Source organism: Atractosteus spatula, chromosome 13, assembly GCF_055471065.1.
Source record: "Atractosteus spatula isolate fAtrSpa1 chromosome 13, fAtrSpa1.hap1, whole genome shotgun sequence".
Taxonomy (NCBI): Eukaryota; Metazoa; Chordata; class Actinopteri; order Semionotiformes; family Lepisosteidae; genus Atractosteus; species Atractosteus spatula.
Genome location: NC_142718.1, coordinates 10,801,676 through 10,819,123, shown reverse-complemented (window position 1 = coordinate 10,819,123; position 17,448 = coordinate 10,801,676). Strand labels below are relative to the sequence as shown.

Below are 17,448 nucleotides of genomic sequence, written 5' to 3'. Positions count from 1 at the left end.
GACTTACTCTTAGCTCAGTGTTTTGGGGGATTCTTGTGTTCATGAGACACAAGATTATTCTTGTGTAGAGAGAAACATGGGCAGAATTCTGTTTCCATATTGTTACGGGAGGCCCACCTGGAGTGTGCAGTAAAGACCCTATGAGTGACGGTTTAATCCAGAAGAGGCAGGAGACGGACATCTGGGAAAGACACACCAGGGTTTATTCAGTGATGACAGACAGTGAGTGTTGACAGTAGTGATCCAGTGCACGGGGAAAAGTAAAGGCAACCAAGTCCAGGCAGGTCTAAAAGGGGTAGTCGGGGCACGTTCCATATTCCATGAGGTGAGAGATCCATCTGAGACAACGATGATTAAAATCCTCGGGAAGGGGAACCAAGACCAGGAACACAGAGAGTTAAAAGCATAACAGGACCAGGAGCTCTGAGCCCTGGGTTCAGAAGTCAGGAAGTCTGGGATGAAGGCTTATGCCCTCAAGCTTCCTCCAAGCCTAGTGGTAGGTAGGCCTTCAGACGTCCATCTTCCAAAGCTGAGCCAGGAGCTACAGAGACACTAGGCTTATAAACAGCAGGTTGTATACAGCAGGTTAGACTACTGCAATGCCCTACTATCAGGGAGCACCCACCACTCTTTCAACACCTTACAGCGAATTCAGAATGCAGCAGCTAGAATTGTTACTAGGAGCAGAAAGTACAACCATATAACCCCCATACTTAGCTCTCTTCATTGGCTTCTTGTCAGGTACAGGGCGGACATCAAAATCCTTCTACTTACTTTCAAGGCTCTCAGAGGTCAGGTACCTGTCTATCTAATGGAACTTATTAATGTTTACCATCCAAGTCGCCTGCTTAGATCACAGAATGCAGGTCTACTTCATATTCCACTCATTAATAAAATAACAGTTGGTGGTAAAGCCTTTAGTTACAGGGCCCCTCGCTTATGGAACAGTCTCCTGCCCCATTTACGGGATGCCGAGTCAATCTCAGTATTCAAATCCAGACTGAAGACCCATACTTCAGCCTAGCCTACTCACACCTTACATTATAGCCTGCTGCAACCATGGCTGCTGGTGCTGGTGAACATGCCATTCTGTGTATCTATGTTGGCCCACCAGGTAGATACATCTGTTCTGACCAAACTATCCTATTCTCCTCCTCACATGTCCAGATGGCTCCTGGGCTGGGCACCATCCGAGTTGGATGCTGCATCACTGCCATGGATCCAAGAGGGACATCGTGGATATAGCTATCGTTTAGGAGGAATTTACTAGTCTACAGAGATCTGCATGGAGTACTAACACACAGAAGACATGATGGATGGATGGATTAATACCCTCATTCATTTATTTATGTTTTTTAGAATTATATCATGTTAGCATGCCCAAAGGGGTTGGGTAACCAGTTGACCTTGGACCCCTAGAGGTTTTTTTTTCTTCTTACTAAGAAGTTTTTGGTTCCTCTCCTCTGTTGTCTTCTGGTCTTCTGTTCTGTATTGACAAAATGTATAGTCACTTCCATTGTTAAGCGCCTTGGGGCAACCTTGTTTTGAAAGGTGCTATATAAAAATAAATTGAATAAAGCCAAAACATAAACAAGGCACAACAGGAAATAACTGAACTAAAATCAATAACAGAAAGAGGTAGGAGCGCCCTCTAGAGGAGGGATGTCAAACGTGACATACTCCCAGCCTGGTGTTTTGCAGTAATGTTCAATTTCCCACATTATTATTACCAACAAGGACTTACTTTATAATATCCTGGTCTGTATTGCAAATTCAGGACATGTTGCTTGTAGTGACGTGAGGATTTTAATCTACTGTAATAATTAGAAATTGGAACATTTAATTGCAAGAGTTCTTTGATGACTGTTTGGACTCAATCAAACATAATAATTTACAGTCTCACATAGATTTTAAATATACAAATTATTGATGTAACACTAAAATCTGCATAAGAAACAACAAATGTAATAAAATATATTTGTGAAAGGATCTGATGTGATAAAAAAGGGTGATTGCTAATTTGGTGATTCAAAAATCAGATTTAATGCTTCAGCCTTAACATAGACTATAGCAAGTATTATGTTCTGCCTCGTAGGTTTGAACAGTCTCATATGATTACAGTACATCACATTAATATTCTCATTTACAAGTGAATATGCATTTACTACCATGATTTCACTTTTAAATGTGTTTGGAATAATAGTTCAACTCATGAGAGTTATAATGTGAATATATATACTGTATATATATATACTCAAAATAGTTCAGGTGGGTAGCTGCGTCAGCATGTATAGGCTGCAATGGAACAAGTAATAGGTTTATTCCATGTCACCTGACACGAGGCCGAAACGTTGTGTTTTCATTCTTCTCTTTTCAGCATAGAATAAACATGTTACGTGGTTCTATACTTAAAAGATACACTTACCAAACATTCTTGGTGAGTTAAACTTCCTGCTGGAAAGGCAGAACTGGGCTTTCCTAGTTTCTTGCTCCATGCTGGGAGTGTCCTGGGCAAAGAGATAGAGGAGAATGTTTTGCCTAGTGTTTCCATGGGCAGCTCTCGATGGAAGTAGAATTGCACTGACTTCTGTCTTTAAAACAGTTGTGTGTTGTTAACTTGCTTGGGTCTGGACAGAAGTGTATGGTAGGAGACCAGTTTCATCTCAGCTATAGCTTTTACTGAATGAACTTGGATGTTCACGATGTTGACAAAAAGGGTCTACCTGTTTTTTTCATTTATCAGGTGAAAATAACTGGGTTTGCAAACACAAGATTTGCTCTGTTGTAAAAAGAATATATTTTGCAGAATTTTTTACCAACTCATTCTCTTGGCCTGACATCTTAGAGAAAATTCCTGACTCTGTATGGTTGCAGTAATATGGGTGGAAAGTCAGATTGCAAGTTCATTTGGAGAGAAATGTCAGTGAGTTAACTCACCCCCAAAAAATGGGTACTTGCATTTAAGGCACAGCATCACAGTTGATGACTGCTTTAAGGTATCATGAGGTATAATCCTGATACCCACCCTGCAGATCCCTTATTGGTGGATATTCTTTGGGTGATGGACAGTGACCTTGAACTTGTGGTATAAGCAGAAAGAGGCTAGCTAGACTCAATGGACTTTATCTGCATATATCTTAAATGTGTTTTAGAATAAAGACAGCTTTATAACGTTCTGGTCTGTGGTCATCTTGGAAGCTATCTTTTATCAGTGTGACCCTTCTAGCTGCATTCCTCTGCTGTTATATAGAAGCCCAAGCTTATTTGTCAAGGTAAAATTTCTAATAAGCTATAATAATGCCTAATTCTAAGTGTAATAATTTGCCCTGCTTCTACATTTTAAAGGGAAGTCCCTTTCACCTGCATTCAGTGGTTCATGCAGAGGCCTAAGCTTCTAGGGTTTGTCTGGTCAAGACAGCTGAAACATTCTTAGAAATCCTTAATTACACTAAGTTATTTAGTGGATTAATATCCCTTGCCACTGCATAGATCACAAATTATATTCTGAAGCTATTGTTTTTGTTAACTATTGCATTAAATATTATATTTGTTTTAAATGATAGTTTAGTATCACATACATTAAACCAATTTTTAACTTTAAAAGGATAAATATGACTGTTGTAGTTACTATAATTTTTAACATGAGAGATCTGTTTGTAAAGGACAATTTGGACAAATTGACAATAATAAGAGGTGTCCATACCTAGATGCTAAATACATTATCTTGACTTCATTTTTTTAATTCCTAAAATTGTATATTTAATTATATATATATACATTAGTACAGTGCTACTATACATGTATTAAACCCCATGATTCTTATTAATCAATAAATTTTCATACCCAGGTCTTGAATTTTACTTCAATTTTGACTTTAATTAGTATTTAATTAGCAGCAAGCAAATTAAAAACAAATACAAGTTAAAATTGTATTATTAAGTAATTGGTAAGTAATATCATCAGGGGGGATTCAGATATTAAAAACAAAAAAAATTCATGGCAACATCCTTCATTAGACAAATATTTGTACAGGGAGTTCTGTTCTGTGTTACGCATGCCACACAATTAGAATGAACATTTGGAGAAGAATACCAAAGGATGTTGCATTGAAGTGACCTAATCAGCATCATTAGTAGCACAGTCAGTGAAAGTGGATCTATTCATTTACACTTCACAGTGTAAATTTACAGTTCTCTTACAGCTGGGGTGTGAAACACATTTGTTATGGCAGGCTTGATATAATTTGAGTGTACTTCAAGCAGGCCATAACTGAAAAGTATCTCATGATGTTTTACTTCTAAAACAATAAACACCAAGTTAGTGGGACACTATTTCTAGAAATCAACTAAATAAAAATAGCAAACTGAGTTATATTAGAAAATTATCATTTTCTCCAATTATGATTTTTTGTTTTATTTCAATACACACATGTTGCAGTCATTGTGTGTTCCCTAGATCCCAATTTAACAAAAAGGAAAAAAAGGGATCCTGATAATAATACTGGTGATCAAGTTCCGTGCATGGTATAAAATCAACTGACAAACTGCAGGATTAATGTGAGTTAAATGGAATTTAATATTATTGGCAATATTATCAATATTATTGGCAAACTATGCTTAAGAGCCTGATAAGACTAATAATACTTCACTGTGATACATCTGTTGAACCATATAACATTATTTATGTTTTCTGTTTTTTGTTTTTTCTTTTCTTTAAAAATTATAATACCCTTATCAATATGTTGAAAAATATCTCTTTGGGATTGTAAACATTCCACTAGGTACACTTTAAGTAAGAATAGTAGTGATTCAGTCACTAATGAACATTTTAAGGAGGGTTTTAGAGGATGATAATTTATTTTACCAAAGTTTTTGTGCAAAGACCCCTGTCAAACTGTATCTGTGACAACATGAATTAGAGGTGCTGCTATTTGATAGAGACAAAGAATTACAGGCAGGGCTGTGTATGCAGGACTGTTTGGTCTCAGGCAAGGAGCAAATACAATCCAGACCTCCATACGGACCAATGATATTTACTTGGCTGGTTGGAACCAGTCCACAGGTCATGTGTTTTTTTTGTGATTAACTTATTTTTCATTATTTTAGCAACATTATTTTATCTCCTTAATCCCCTCCCCAAGAAGAAAAAATCATTTGGAAGGGACATCAAATCATGAATCAATCATAAATCAATTGATAAATAATCATCCATTCATTGTCAGAAAGCCACTTATTCTGGTGAATGATGCAGAACCACAGCTTATCTCATAAACATAATTTAAATCATTGCAAAGCAATTTAGAATATTCAATAAAAGAGAGCTAGTATGTCTCTGGGAAGAAAACCAAGCAAACACCACTCCACAGAACTTCCACTAACTTCAAATCCTAGTATCAGACTCAAAACGTTGTGACTCAAAACTCATACAGGTTGTAGTATTTTAAAGACATACCCATAAATATATATAAATAATTGTTAATGCTCAATAGATTATCTGAACCAGCTTACAATTGGAGTTGCTTTGTCTGCTGATATGAAGCCAGAAAGACAATAATTCTTAATAAACAGTCATCTACTAACATGATAAAGCAGGACCAGCTAGCAATCTAATTAACATGCATTACTCTTACACTGTGGCTGTCTCAGTAATTAATGTGAAGCTGAAACAAAATATAAGAAAAACATATTAGAACAAAAGAATGATTTGGAGCATTATATCTTATTAGAAAAGCAAATACTTTGTCATTTTGTAATCTTCCTAATTATAATGTGCTTGTGTACAGACATAATTATTCATTTTATCATTGTACAAGCTTTTTTCTCTACTTTAAGGAATATTTTGTTTGTTTCAATTACCCTTTTTGCTTCTGTTTAAGATTTATGTTTACTTCAAATTGTCCTTTTGGGCAGTACTGTTATATTTCAAAAACTTAACCCTGAGTATCAGCTATAGGCACAATGATTTAAAGAACAGCAGAAAATCATAGAAAATATAATTATTCTAGTCCTCTATTGCCACTCTACCAACATAAAAATACAGTAAATGGTATAGGGTATCTTCTGCAGCACAATTTTATAAAAAAACACTACTTCTAATCTGTACTGCACAGGATCTGCCATCTGTTCTTACACAGCAGATAGTCTGACTTCTGCTTAATGCTTTTTAACTTGTTACCCAACCAACTGTCTAGCAACAACCGGTAAGGTGACTCAGGACAGCAGCTCATAACCCCTGTAACATTTTAGAGAATGCTGTTCAGAGAAGAATATCTATCTAACTTCAAACACAAAGGTCGTGTCCCTACATTGTTTATTTAGGAACTGTTTGTTTAATGGTGTGTAATTTACTGTATAGTCAGCCAATAAGATCCATCTGTTTTTAACCAGCTAGAATCAACTAAAAACTTTAAAGCAAAAAATATGAAAACTGTGCAATGGTCTGAATACCTTTACAAATAACTCTTTTTCAGATAGTCATTATATCAATTAAATTTCCACAAAACTCAATGTTTCCTACCTGCCGTGTGTTTTGACCACAGTACACTCTCCTACAATTTCTGTACATACACAAATAACTTTTTGTGGACTATTGTCAAACTACATCCTAAACCCTTCCACCAAGTCCACAATTCTGTGACATAGAGCAAGTGTGGACTTCAAGTGTGCAAGTATTTGAGGGCACACCTTTATAAAAAGTGTAATGGGACACCCTCACGTGACGTCATGTCTCGCTGGTTACACAACTCACAGTGAAAATGCTCTCTTGTAGATGCAAATTTGGTAGAGACCTATCCTAACAGATTCCCAGCTGTAATTTTTTTTAAACTCATATTTTATGTAAAAACAAAATTTTATTAAGCTGCTTTAGATTCATACTGTGTGTATTCTAGGTATGACATTTTGACGTGAAGCTTTTATGTCGTCACCCCAATTAGACATTTTGACCTGTGGTGTATTTTGTACACAGAATATTTAATAGTACATGTATTTAACAGTACAACGCTTTGAGTACAACACTTATTTAGTGTACTATAAATTAACGCGAATGAACGTGTTATGTTCTTCGTACTGTCATTTTTGTACTTAACAATATTGAATGTATTTAGCAGTACAAAGCTTGGAATAAACAGCGTGGTATTGCTAAGTGTTCCTTAGTTTACTTAATCTGTTTTGAACTGAGCCTCCTCAACATGAATGTGTCACTACTTTTGTGCAGGGATAGACAAGATGAAATTCAATTTCCAGTGGCTAAGTGCATGTTGGCTGATAATTCTTTAAAAATAATTTTTCATTCTTCACTCTCAGTTTGATGAAATGTTGACATTACATAGTTTGGCAAGATTTCTAATTCTCGTATGCTTGTTGCCCTTAGGAAATCTCATGTCTAAAATATGTAACTTGAGACTGAGCTATCTGAGCCATTTTAGCACTGGCTTTAAATCCCGTTTTTTCTTAAGCTGGTTACACTTCTGACAGTATGCCTAGAAGTTGTAGGAGTTTGTTTGAATTTATTATATATTATTAATTGTAATGCTTAATTGTGAGAGCTTTTCTTGGCTATTAGAAATTAATCAATAATAATAAGCATAGACAGAAAACATTTATTGATACAGTCCATAAATTGTGTGCATCAAAACATTCAAACGGAATACATGAAGAAATTTGCCTAGATACAAATATTAGATTACTTATGTCTTGAGAACAAATATCAAGATTAAGAAGAGATAAAACAAACAAAAGTTCATATGGCAGTCACATGGTGTAGTTGTGAGCTTGCCAAGTTGATTCAACGGGAGAAGCAAATTAAAAGCTCTGTACAATGCTTTTTCAGTGGAGAAAATGCAGTTGGTGATTGGCCAACAGGTCATCAGGTGGAATGGTTTCCATTCTTTACAGATTCCTGATTCATCTTTAGAATTATTGACTTTGACCTGTGACTTTAAGAGAATCATCAAGATGTGCCTAAGGATCTCTGCTAGACATCCAGGTGCCAGGAGTGGGCATTCATCATGAGAAACATTGTCTTGGGTTGTGTCACTGTCCTGAGAAATGCTCCTTATCAAACAAGCATTCTCTTCTTCTCTTGCATTCTAGCATGTGAGGATCAATAGGATATTCTGTGGCTCAGACCACAGAGAGGGGCCTCATGGAACATTTCACAGCAGCACTTAATTTTGTGGCTTATTAATAAGCATTGCTGTTACAATGTGTTGATAAATCAGGAAATGTAATTAACAGATCGTAAACATACTGAATGACTAAATATTTATAATGTTCATTGTTTAATGAACTTATGATAATAGCTGAGATAGTTGGAGAGTTGTGGTATCCTTATGGCAGGTATATTGATCGATATGGCTTTACTGTTTATGCCCCATATATTTATGTAAAAGCATAAATGTAAAAGCATCCTTCTGTGCTGGAAGGGTTCAGAACTCATCTGCGGTATGTCTTATGTTTCAGTTCTAGCTACCATGGTGGAGGGTAATGCCACAATTGGATGTTATTTAGGAACTGTTTGTTTAATGGTGTGTAATTTACTGTATAGTCAGCCAATAAGATCCATCTGTTTTTAACCAGATAGAATCAACTAAACTTTAAAGCAAAAAATATGAAAACTGTGCAATGGTCTGAATACCTTTACAAATAACTCTTTTTCAGATAGTCATTATATCAATTAAATTTCCACAAAACTCAATGTTTCCTACCTGCCGTGTGTTTTGACCACAGTGCACTCTCCTACAATTTCTGTACATACACAAATAACTTTTTGTGGACTATACATGGAAGCAGCTGTAAAACAAATAATTGTATACCTGTTTCCATGCACAGCACCATTCAATAAATCATTTAGGTTAGATTAAGTCAGTAATCTACCTTTACTATCTGTTTATGGCAAGTAAATACATTTTGCGTTCTGCAAATATTTTTCTCTCATCTTTGGCTCAAAAATAATTTTAGAAAACTATTTAGAAAATAATTTGCACTTTACTCTTAGTACACTTTACTTTTAAGCATACTTTATCCTTTTAAATATTTTTTTTGTAGATTAGATGTAGAGATCAGAATACACAATGAGTAAAACATTCTTTTATTTACACACTATAGAAAAATTAATACTACAAAGAAAATGTTACAATAATAACATCTAGTGCCTAGTTGTCTACAAGGAGGGATATTACTGTTTTTCCCTACAAAACAGAAGTTCATGTAGTCCCCAGTCATTATCTTGGCTGTAGTCATCTCTGCCTCTGTTTTCCTTTCCTGTGTTATGTGTTTACATAGATATAGGTGGATTTATAAACTCTAAATAATGTGATCAAAATCAAATGCTGACAGTAGTACCCTGATCTATAAGGCATATCTGATTTTTGTCACATAATATGACATATACATATTAGATATTGATCAAATAATAGGTTTATTCCATGCTGAAAAAAAAGAAGAAAGAGAACATAACGTTTCGGCCGTGGAGCCTTCTCAGCCTTCAGGTGACACCTGAAGAAGGCTCCACGGCCGAAACGTTGTGTTCTCTTTCTTCTTTTTTTCAGCATGGAATAAACCTATTACTTGTTCCTTTGCAGCCTACGAATGCTGAAGCAGCTACCCACCTGAACTACTTAGATATTGATCTCTCAAACAATGGGTTGTAACTGGTCAGAGATAAATAATTAGAAATTCACAATCCTTTTCTCTGTTCTTCCTAACCTCCAGTCTTTCCTTATTATCCATTCCCACCAACCTTTCTTAGGGACAGTCCTTATCTATCAGTCCTGAAATCCCATTTCTGCAGCAGCCTTCTGCTACAGGCACTGTCGGGAAGAGGAAGTAAATTATACATTCCTGTAGGGAACATCACTTGATGGAGCTCAGTTGTGGACCACAGCAGCCCATCTAACCTTCCCACAATCCAGCAGAGAGGTAAAAAATACAGGCAAGTAATAAAGCCTGTACAGTCCCAACTTTGCTGAATGTGGGTTTCCGTTTACTCATTCACCAATGACTTTGTGGGGATATGGTGTATACATAGAGACATTAGCTATTATCCCATTGCAAGGAATTGATTCAAATTTGGGGCTCTTAAATACAGTATAGGATTAAGCACCTGCTGTGCTTGTTTTGAAATGTAATTGGCCAGGAATATATACGAGTGGAAGGGGCTTAATTATCCAAAAATCTAAGAATTATTATTTCTGTTAACAATCGTTAACATCTGTGTAAAGAGATGGCTGATACCATTGCAGCGTAGAACAATAGTTTGTTGTATACTGTGCATATTACCATTTGTAACATTGCAGAGAAATACCAAGCTAAAAAATTAGAAGATGAGACACAAGCATCAGAAAAATGGACAGTGAATTAAAAAACAAATAAGGAAAACAGTACTTTATGTCTTGTTTATGTTGTCATTTAATAGATTTACAGTTACACAGTGTTTGCAAGTGTGCCCATTCTATTTAGGGAATTATATTCACAACAATCTTAAATTTAGTGATCATAACAGTAAATTCACAGTGAGAGACATTGGATTTCTGAAACTGGGGTTTTCAGTTGTCAGGATGTGATTGCTCATATAGACCAAGGACACCTGTTACACACTTTTACACATTTCCTTTTCATGCTCTGTCCAGAGTCCAATTTTCATTTAGTATATGAAAAACAATTAAACAAGGACTACTTTAATTAGAGTAGACTACATTTTTTAATGACTGTCAGTTTCAAGTTTATTTGTCTTGACTTGGTATTACATTGCACCTGGCCTTTCTGGTTTAGATATAGGGGCAGCATGATGGAAAGGGGATTAGTATTGTTGTCTCACAGCATTAGAGCCTGGGTTCATTTTAATACGCTTGGATATGGGGTGCTATCTGCATGGAGTTTGTATGTTCTTCCCAGGTTTTTGCTAGGTGCTTCGGTTTCCTCCCCAAAATCCACAGACATAATGATAGGCTATTTGGTTTCTTGGAAAATTGACCCTAGAGTGTGCATGTGTGTGTCTTTGTCTGTGAATGTGCTGCAATGGACTCGTGTCCTGCCTAGGGTATATTCCGTATTACACCCGTTACTTGCTGGGATAGACTTCGGCCCCCCAAAACTGGATAAAGTGGTTAGAAAATGGATCGATGGTTAAATTTACACAATAGGTAGGTGGTAGGTATTTACCACTCTAACAAAAGATTGGAACACAAAGAAAAAACTGGAACACATGGAAAATTGTTTTAATCTAATAGTCCAATGAGCACAGCATCCTAGGTATTCCACAACTTGAGATACTGCTTTTTGAAGAAGGACAATAAAATTTGTTTGCTATTTTTCCCTGTTTTTGTTTTTGATATTTATTTCATTTGTGTGTGCTGATTAAGACATATTCAAAATAGGAAGTTCAGAAAGGATCTCCAGGGTGTTCTCTTTAATTTAAGACCCTAACCAAGTCTGTGCTGTTTATGCTTTCCAAGATAATTCAAAATATTAAAGAGTACATCCATTCCAGGAGGTCATTGACCTTGACCTCCATTTTGGGGGTGGGGGTGGAAAGGGTACAAATTATCATTAAGAAAATAAAAAGCTAAGAAAGGAGCAGGACCATGTATGAAAGGTATGATAGAAGAAATTATATTCAAAAGGGTAGAACTTTATGATAAGGTTATGATATTGTTCTTGTTCCGAGTGTGTTATTGTTTTTGCAGTACCTCATGTAAAGTGTGAACCTATTCATGCTTATTAATGCAAAATCATGTTGCAGTGAACTATTAATAGACATTAATAATGCCTTTGTAAACCACACATCAAATGTGCCAAAAATACAGACCCCAATAATTGTAACCACTGTATTAGTTATAAAAATATTTTGCAAATACAAGTACAAAAACAGAATTCTTTGACGAAGTAACTTTACAGTACATTAATGAAAATGTATTTTACACAGAAATAAAATTGAACAAATACCCTATATTTTCAATAGCAACACTGAGGCATGGTAACAAAGTAAACATTACTATCAATATAGGAAAAAATAGATACAATTAAATAAGAAAGTCAGTTAACAAATATAAAAACTGAAAGAATGGAAAAATGTTCTTACAGGAAGGGTGAGCTTAATAATTTCTAAGCCATGAAAAATTAACAGTGCTTCAGATTTCCTTTTGTTGCCACCTATGTACAGATTATTTTTGTACAGATCTAAAAAGTGGCATAACTGAGAAATACTGTGAGAAACAATAACATGATAAATTAAAAATGTAAAAGACATTTAAATGCAGTGAAACACCTTTTACTTTTGACCTAATGCAACACTTAATAGCAAGTATTCTTCTTCAGAGGAAGCAACTTGCTTCCATTTTCATTTATTCAATTTAGGATTTTATTTCACTATCTATTGCTGCTGAACAGAGCTTTGCAAAATTGAGCAGCTTTGTTCTTCCGATATGAGACTGTAAAACCTCATTGTATTTCTCAGGTGCACTAATTTCTAGCTCTGCAATGGCAGCTGTTGAAACAATTGTGTTCCTGTCCACATTCATTGTCTGAAATGCTTTCTTCATTGTCCCTTCTTCTGAATAATTTCAGAACCTTGTATTGTAGCACAACACTGGAAGGAGCACTTACTGAAACACAAAGTTAATATTTACTGAGTAGGGTAGAGAAAACTTACACTTACCTAGTAGGTTTCTGTCATGATTGGTTCTCAGAGGCAACAATGTTACTGCAACCAGAAACAAATTTTCTTTCTTTCCATAACTTTCACTCATATTCAAAATGATCCTGAAATCACTTATCTTTAATTAATTTTGACTGTTTTAATTGAAGACTGTGTTACAGGCACTGAATAATCCTGTAACAGGTGCAGAAAGTCCCTCTAGAGGTCCTAGTTGATGTTTTTAAACGATTCCTAATAAAACAGGTACTGGTGTTTTGTAATCCACCATAAATGGAAAAAAAATACATATACGGTGAACAAAGTAAAATATAATGGCTAGAAAAAATAGAAAAGCACACATTAGCCAGCAAAGTCCCCGTCTGTTTTAATGTCTATGTGTTTCTGTTAGGAGCCCAAGATATCAGGAGATAAGTGTGATATCCAACGTGAGGAGTCAGCTGAAATATTGCCATTTCAGTGTAAAGATAATAAGCTGCCACCTCCACACGTTGGTCAATGTTTCAATCATCCTTGCCACATTAGTATTTACCTCTCTTACTGCCTCTATGAACTTCACTCTTCTTCCTTTTCTTCCTAATTATTTTTTTCTTGTGATAGGATTCAGATGATAGCGAAGAACTTGATGCGTCTTCATCTTCTGATAAAGATGATTCAGACGGAAGAGCTGACATTCTTTTTCTTGCTGTGAAAAGCAAAAAATAGTATTTAAAGATATTAAATATATTAAACGTAATAAATATACAAAAGACAAATGCTGATTGAAATTGAAATTAAATCTAAATTGTGATGCATTTATTGAAACAGACTTTACAATGCAATTGCACATCCTTTACGTATGTCTTACAACTGTATTAAATAGGTATTTTTGGTAAAGTCTTCCTCATCAGCTACGGGAATAGTACAGTAATAACCTTACCTCCATTACATTGAAAAAAGTGTTACTTACATTCCATCAACTGGTCTGTTAGAAAACCACATTCAGCGATCAGTTCTTTATTCTTTTCTTCTTGCCACTGCAGTTTAAGCTTTAGACTTTCCAGTTGTGCCTTGTATCTTCAACTGCCAATAGTGTCGTGGAATAGAATCACAACCCTTTCCCCCTAAATAAATTAGAGAAAGTGATTAAGTGAGCATGTTTTCTGAATGAGCAACACCAAAAATAATGAAGTACATACTGCATACATGCCACATAAGTATGCTGTTTATCTTTATCAATGGTCCATCAACATGCTTTTAGCTACGCCATACAGTATAATTTACTTTGTCTTTTTAAGTAGTAATCTTTTTAATTTTATTGGGAGGGGGTGATGGGGGAAATTCCAATTTCACGCATAGGGTAGAGTGAAATCAATGAGATTTAGGGGAGAAAATAGAACGTATTTCCAATGCACTTAAAACACATGCTCATCCTAGTTAAATAATCAGATTTCTTGAATTTAACAGATGTAAGGAGTGATTCTTAGGGTCTAATTTGTCATTACAACAACTATTGCCATTACAAGTTCCAAGTAGCATTGGGCTATATCTCTAAAAATGCTTTAAAACTTCACATACTGTACGTCCAAAAATGTTTTTACTTACTGCCTGCTGAATTGGGAGTTGCCTGTGGTGTATTTTCCATCCCAATTTCTGGCAAACTGATGCTTGCAGGGATTTGATCTCAGTTTTCTCTTCTGCCGTGCCTCCATTTTCAGAGATACATTCTTGAACCTGACCTTTACCCAGTCTATGAGCACTGTAATTATTCCCCAGATGCACGTGAATAATGGTTCCATTTGTCAATTAGTAAAAGAGTAATTAAGATTTCATATGTGAAAATTAGATCTTTGTTAACAATTATTATCTATATATACTATATCAATTAACATTACATGTGTCTTTTAATTGTAATATGGATGGGGAACAATATTTTACCAGTTGTGACTTTTATCATTGTGGGAATTTTGCACAAGTTCTGTGATAAATAGACCACGTGAAGTTTAGGACCACAAAAAGTCAGATTTTGGAATTGTGCAACAGAGAGGATTTGACCAGAGACACCCAGTTGTCCACCGTATCTGGGTAAGGTTATAAATTTATATTCTGAACAAAAACTATGGAAAAACATGGCTCTTTTTAGTCGATGTAGAAGAGGATACTACAGGTTTGTACTGTAACACTTGGATTAAAAATTAAATTATATTCTATCCTCTGTCAATACAGGTTTTAATTGTGGGCATTTGATGGCTTTTCACTTGTAGAACCCTGAAAAAGCGATTAACTGTAACTATAATTGAATGATCAATAACATAAGCACTAATATAGGTGTAAGAAAATAAGTGAAAAAACGTGTTTTTCATCCTCTTGCATACATCTCATTTATTGTATTGGTACGCACAAGAAATTGTCAAGAAAATGAAAACAATAACACTTCCTAACAATATTCAATTCGTTTTAGATGCTTTTTTATGTTTTTAACTTGTTGGCATTTTATTCATGGTTTCTCTGTATTTTATTCTTTTAGAAAATATGACATCTTGCAGATGAAATTATTTAAAAAGATAAGTGGCAGCCCAACAAAAAAAAACTTTGAATTTGATATAGTGGCTTCAACGAAGACATATTTTAAAAAGCAAAATTAAGTGCCAACTTTGCCAACACAATTGGCATTTGAAGGACAGGAGGATGAAAACTGATGTATATGCCTGGTATATATTTTATATATTTTTATGTTATGTTCTGTAGGATTAAGGTGTTTATTTATCCTCCATTTTTGCTATCAAGGGTTTGTCAACGTTCACAGCACTGTGGAAGAACCTTTGTGAAATAAGAGACATGATCACAACAAATGGTATCACAGACTTCATAAACTGTCTTTTATCCAGTAATATTTTTCAATATAATATATTCCAGTAATAGTTTTTTGCCATCCTTCTAAAAGTCACGTGTAAATCAAGAGGAAGGACAATTAAAGTGTTAAATATTTGGCAATTAAATCTGAAACCAATTCCCTAAAACTAAAGAGAAAACAGCTTAAATCAACAAATATATTGATTTCCTTCACTGACTCTTGAATTAGATTTACCCAACAATTGCGTCTTTGTCAGAAATGATTCAGGATGGCATAGCCTCGAGCAGCAGCCCCTTGTCAAAAATGGCCAAGAAGGTCCAGGTTGTCTGTGTGTAAGCTATCCAGAGGTACCGTAGAGGTACCTGGGTTGCAGAACGGAATTGGTAGTTATTGATGAGGGCAATTTCAGACACAAAAGAAAGGTACATTCTTTATGTGATATTTATGGCATTCCATAATTTAATTTTCTTTTAGCTTTCTCTTTGTATTCTGATGATGGGGAAAATATATTTTCAGACAATTGGACACTATTAAGACAAACCTATAAAGTTCTTAAATGTCTAACAATAACACAACATATTTCTTGAGAGCAGATTTTGCAATAATACAAAAACACACCTTACCGATTGACCCATATCACATAAAAGAATCACTAGAATGATTCTTTAACAAAATGAAAGTAGAAATGTAGAGCAAATCTCCGCTTTTGTTATATGTTCTTGTTACTGTATATCATAGGTACTGTATTTGATAATATTTAAAGTAACCTGTTCCCTTTTTCTCTTTTTTGTCGGTATTTAAGGGGAAGGTTTTCTGCAACATGGCAAAGGAAAAAATAAATTTTTAGAATGCTGGGGGTGAAGGCTGGAAGAAAAGAAGCCAGTCCTGCGTCTAGTGGAGAAAAGGTCACGAAGACATCTGATCCCCCTCATTGTTCATTACGTTCGACCACAAACTAGCATAATCACAGATGAGTGGCAATCATACAGGGGAGTACTAGGCAGTCTTGGTTACAACCATTTTACTGTCACAGAAAAACTCTGTGAATCCTTGCACAGGTGCTCCCACACAACATATTGAGAGAGCATGGCATATGAGCAAGGAACATGTTTGGAGACAGAGATGCTGTTATAGGATCACCTCGATTTGATAGAGTGGACACATTGGCTTGGAAATAAACTTCAAAATGAAATGGGTAGATTATTTCATGATTTGAGGAAACAATACCATAGTCATTAACTATCCTTATAAATATGTCACTCATTATGCTGTAGCGGCAAGGCTTATTAAAATACAGGAATTAAATTTGCTTCTCCCTTGCCAGTCCCTCACTCCTTCATCTCAGTGGTGCTTGATACAGAGATGCCATTCCATTTGGTTCACAATTAAGGTGTTTTTCTAGTCGATAGAGTGTCCTGATAAGGAACAACTCCCAAAAGTGAGACACATCAACCATCCTAATAAATGGTCATCTCTGGCGCCTTCAAGTCTGGGAAATTCCAAGGGAGTCTCATCCCAAGTTGTTTACAACTCTAAGGTCAGAGTGCATTGTTACTCATCATCAGCCAATCAGGAACTCGTAGAGCAGGGTAACCCCACGTAGGTCTCGGATGCCCATGAAACTTTCAACCATTGAACGACCGTAGTTCTTCCAGGTAAAAGGGGCCTCCTGGACATCTCTCGACTCTGCACCTCCTGGACATTCTCAGACTCAGCTTCTCCTGAACATCCTCAGACTCAGCCCGGACAATCACGTAACGGCTAGTGTGTCCGAGTGCAGGACTTTCCTTTGTTCTAAGAGTCGAGAACGAAGGTTGCCAGCACGTAACCAAAGGATCCAGCCAGCAGCGAGCCTCGTGAACCCAATCTGAATCTAAGGATTCAGGACTAGCGCCTTATCAGGAACGAACCAGTCTTCTTCCTGCCTAAAGAGCATGACCTGCTGGGACCTGCAGTCACTT

General features: G+C 35.7%; 1 pseudogene; it reads left to right on the top strand.

Moving 5' to 3' along the window:
* Window positions 1-16,637, top strand: part of LOC148821776 (uncharacterized) — an 86,410-nt pseudogene extending 69,773 nt beyond the window's left edge.
* The last annotated feature ends 811 nt before the right edge of the window (window positions 16,638-17,448 follow it).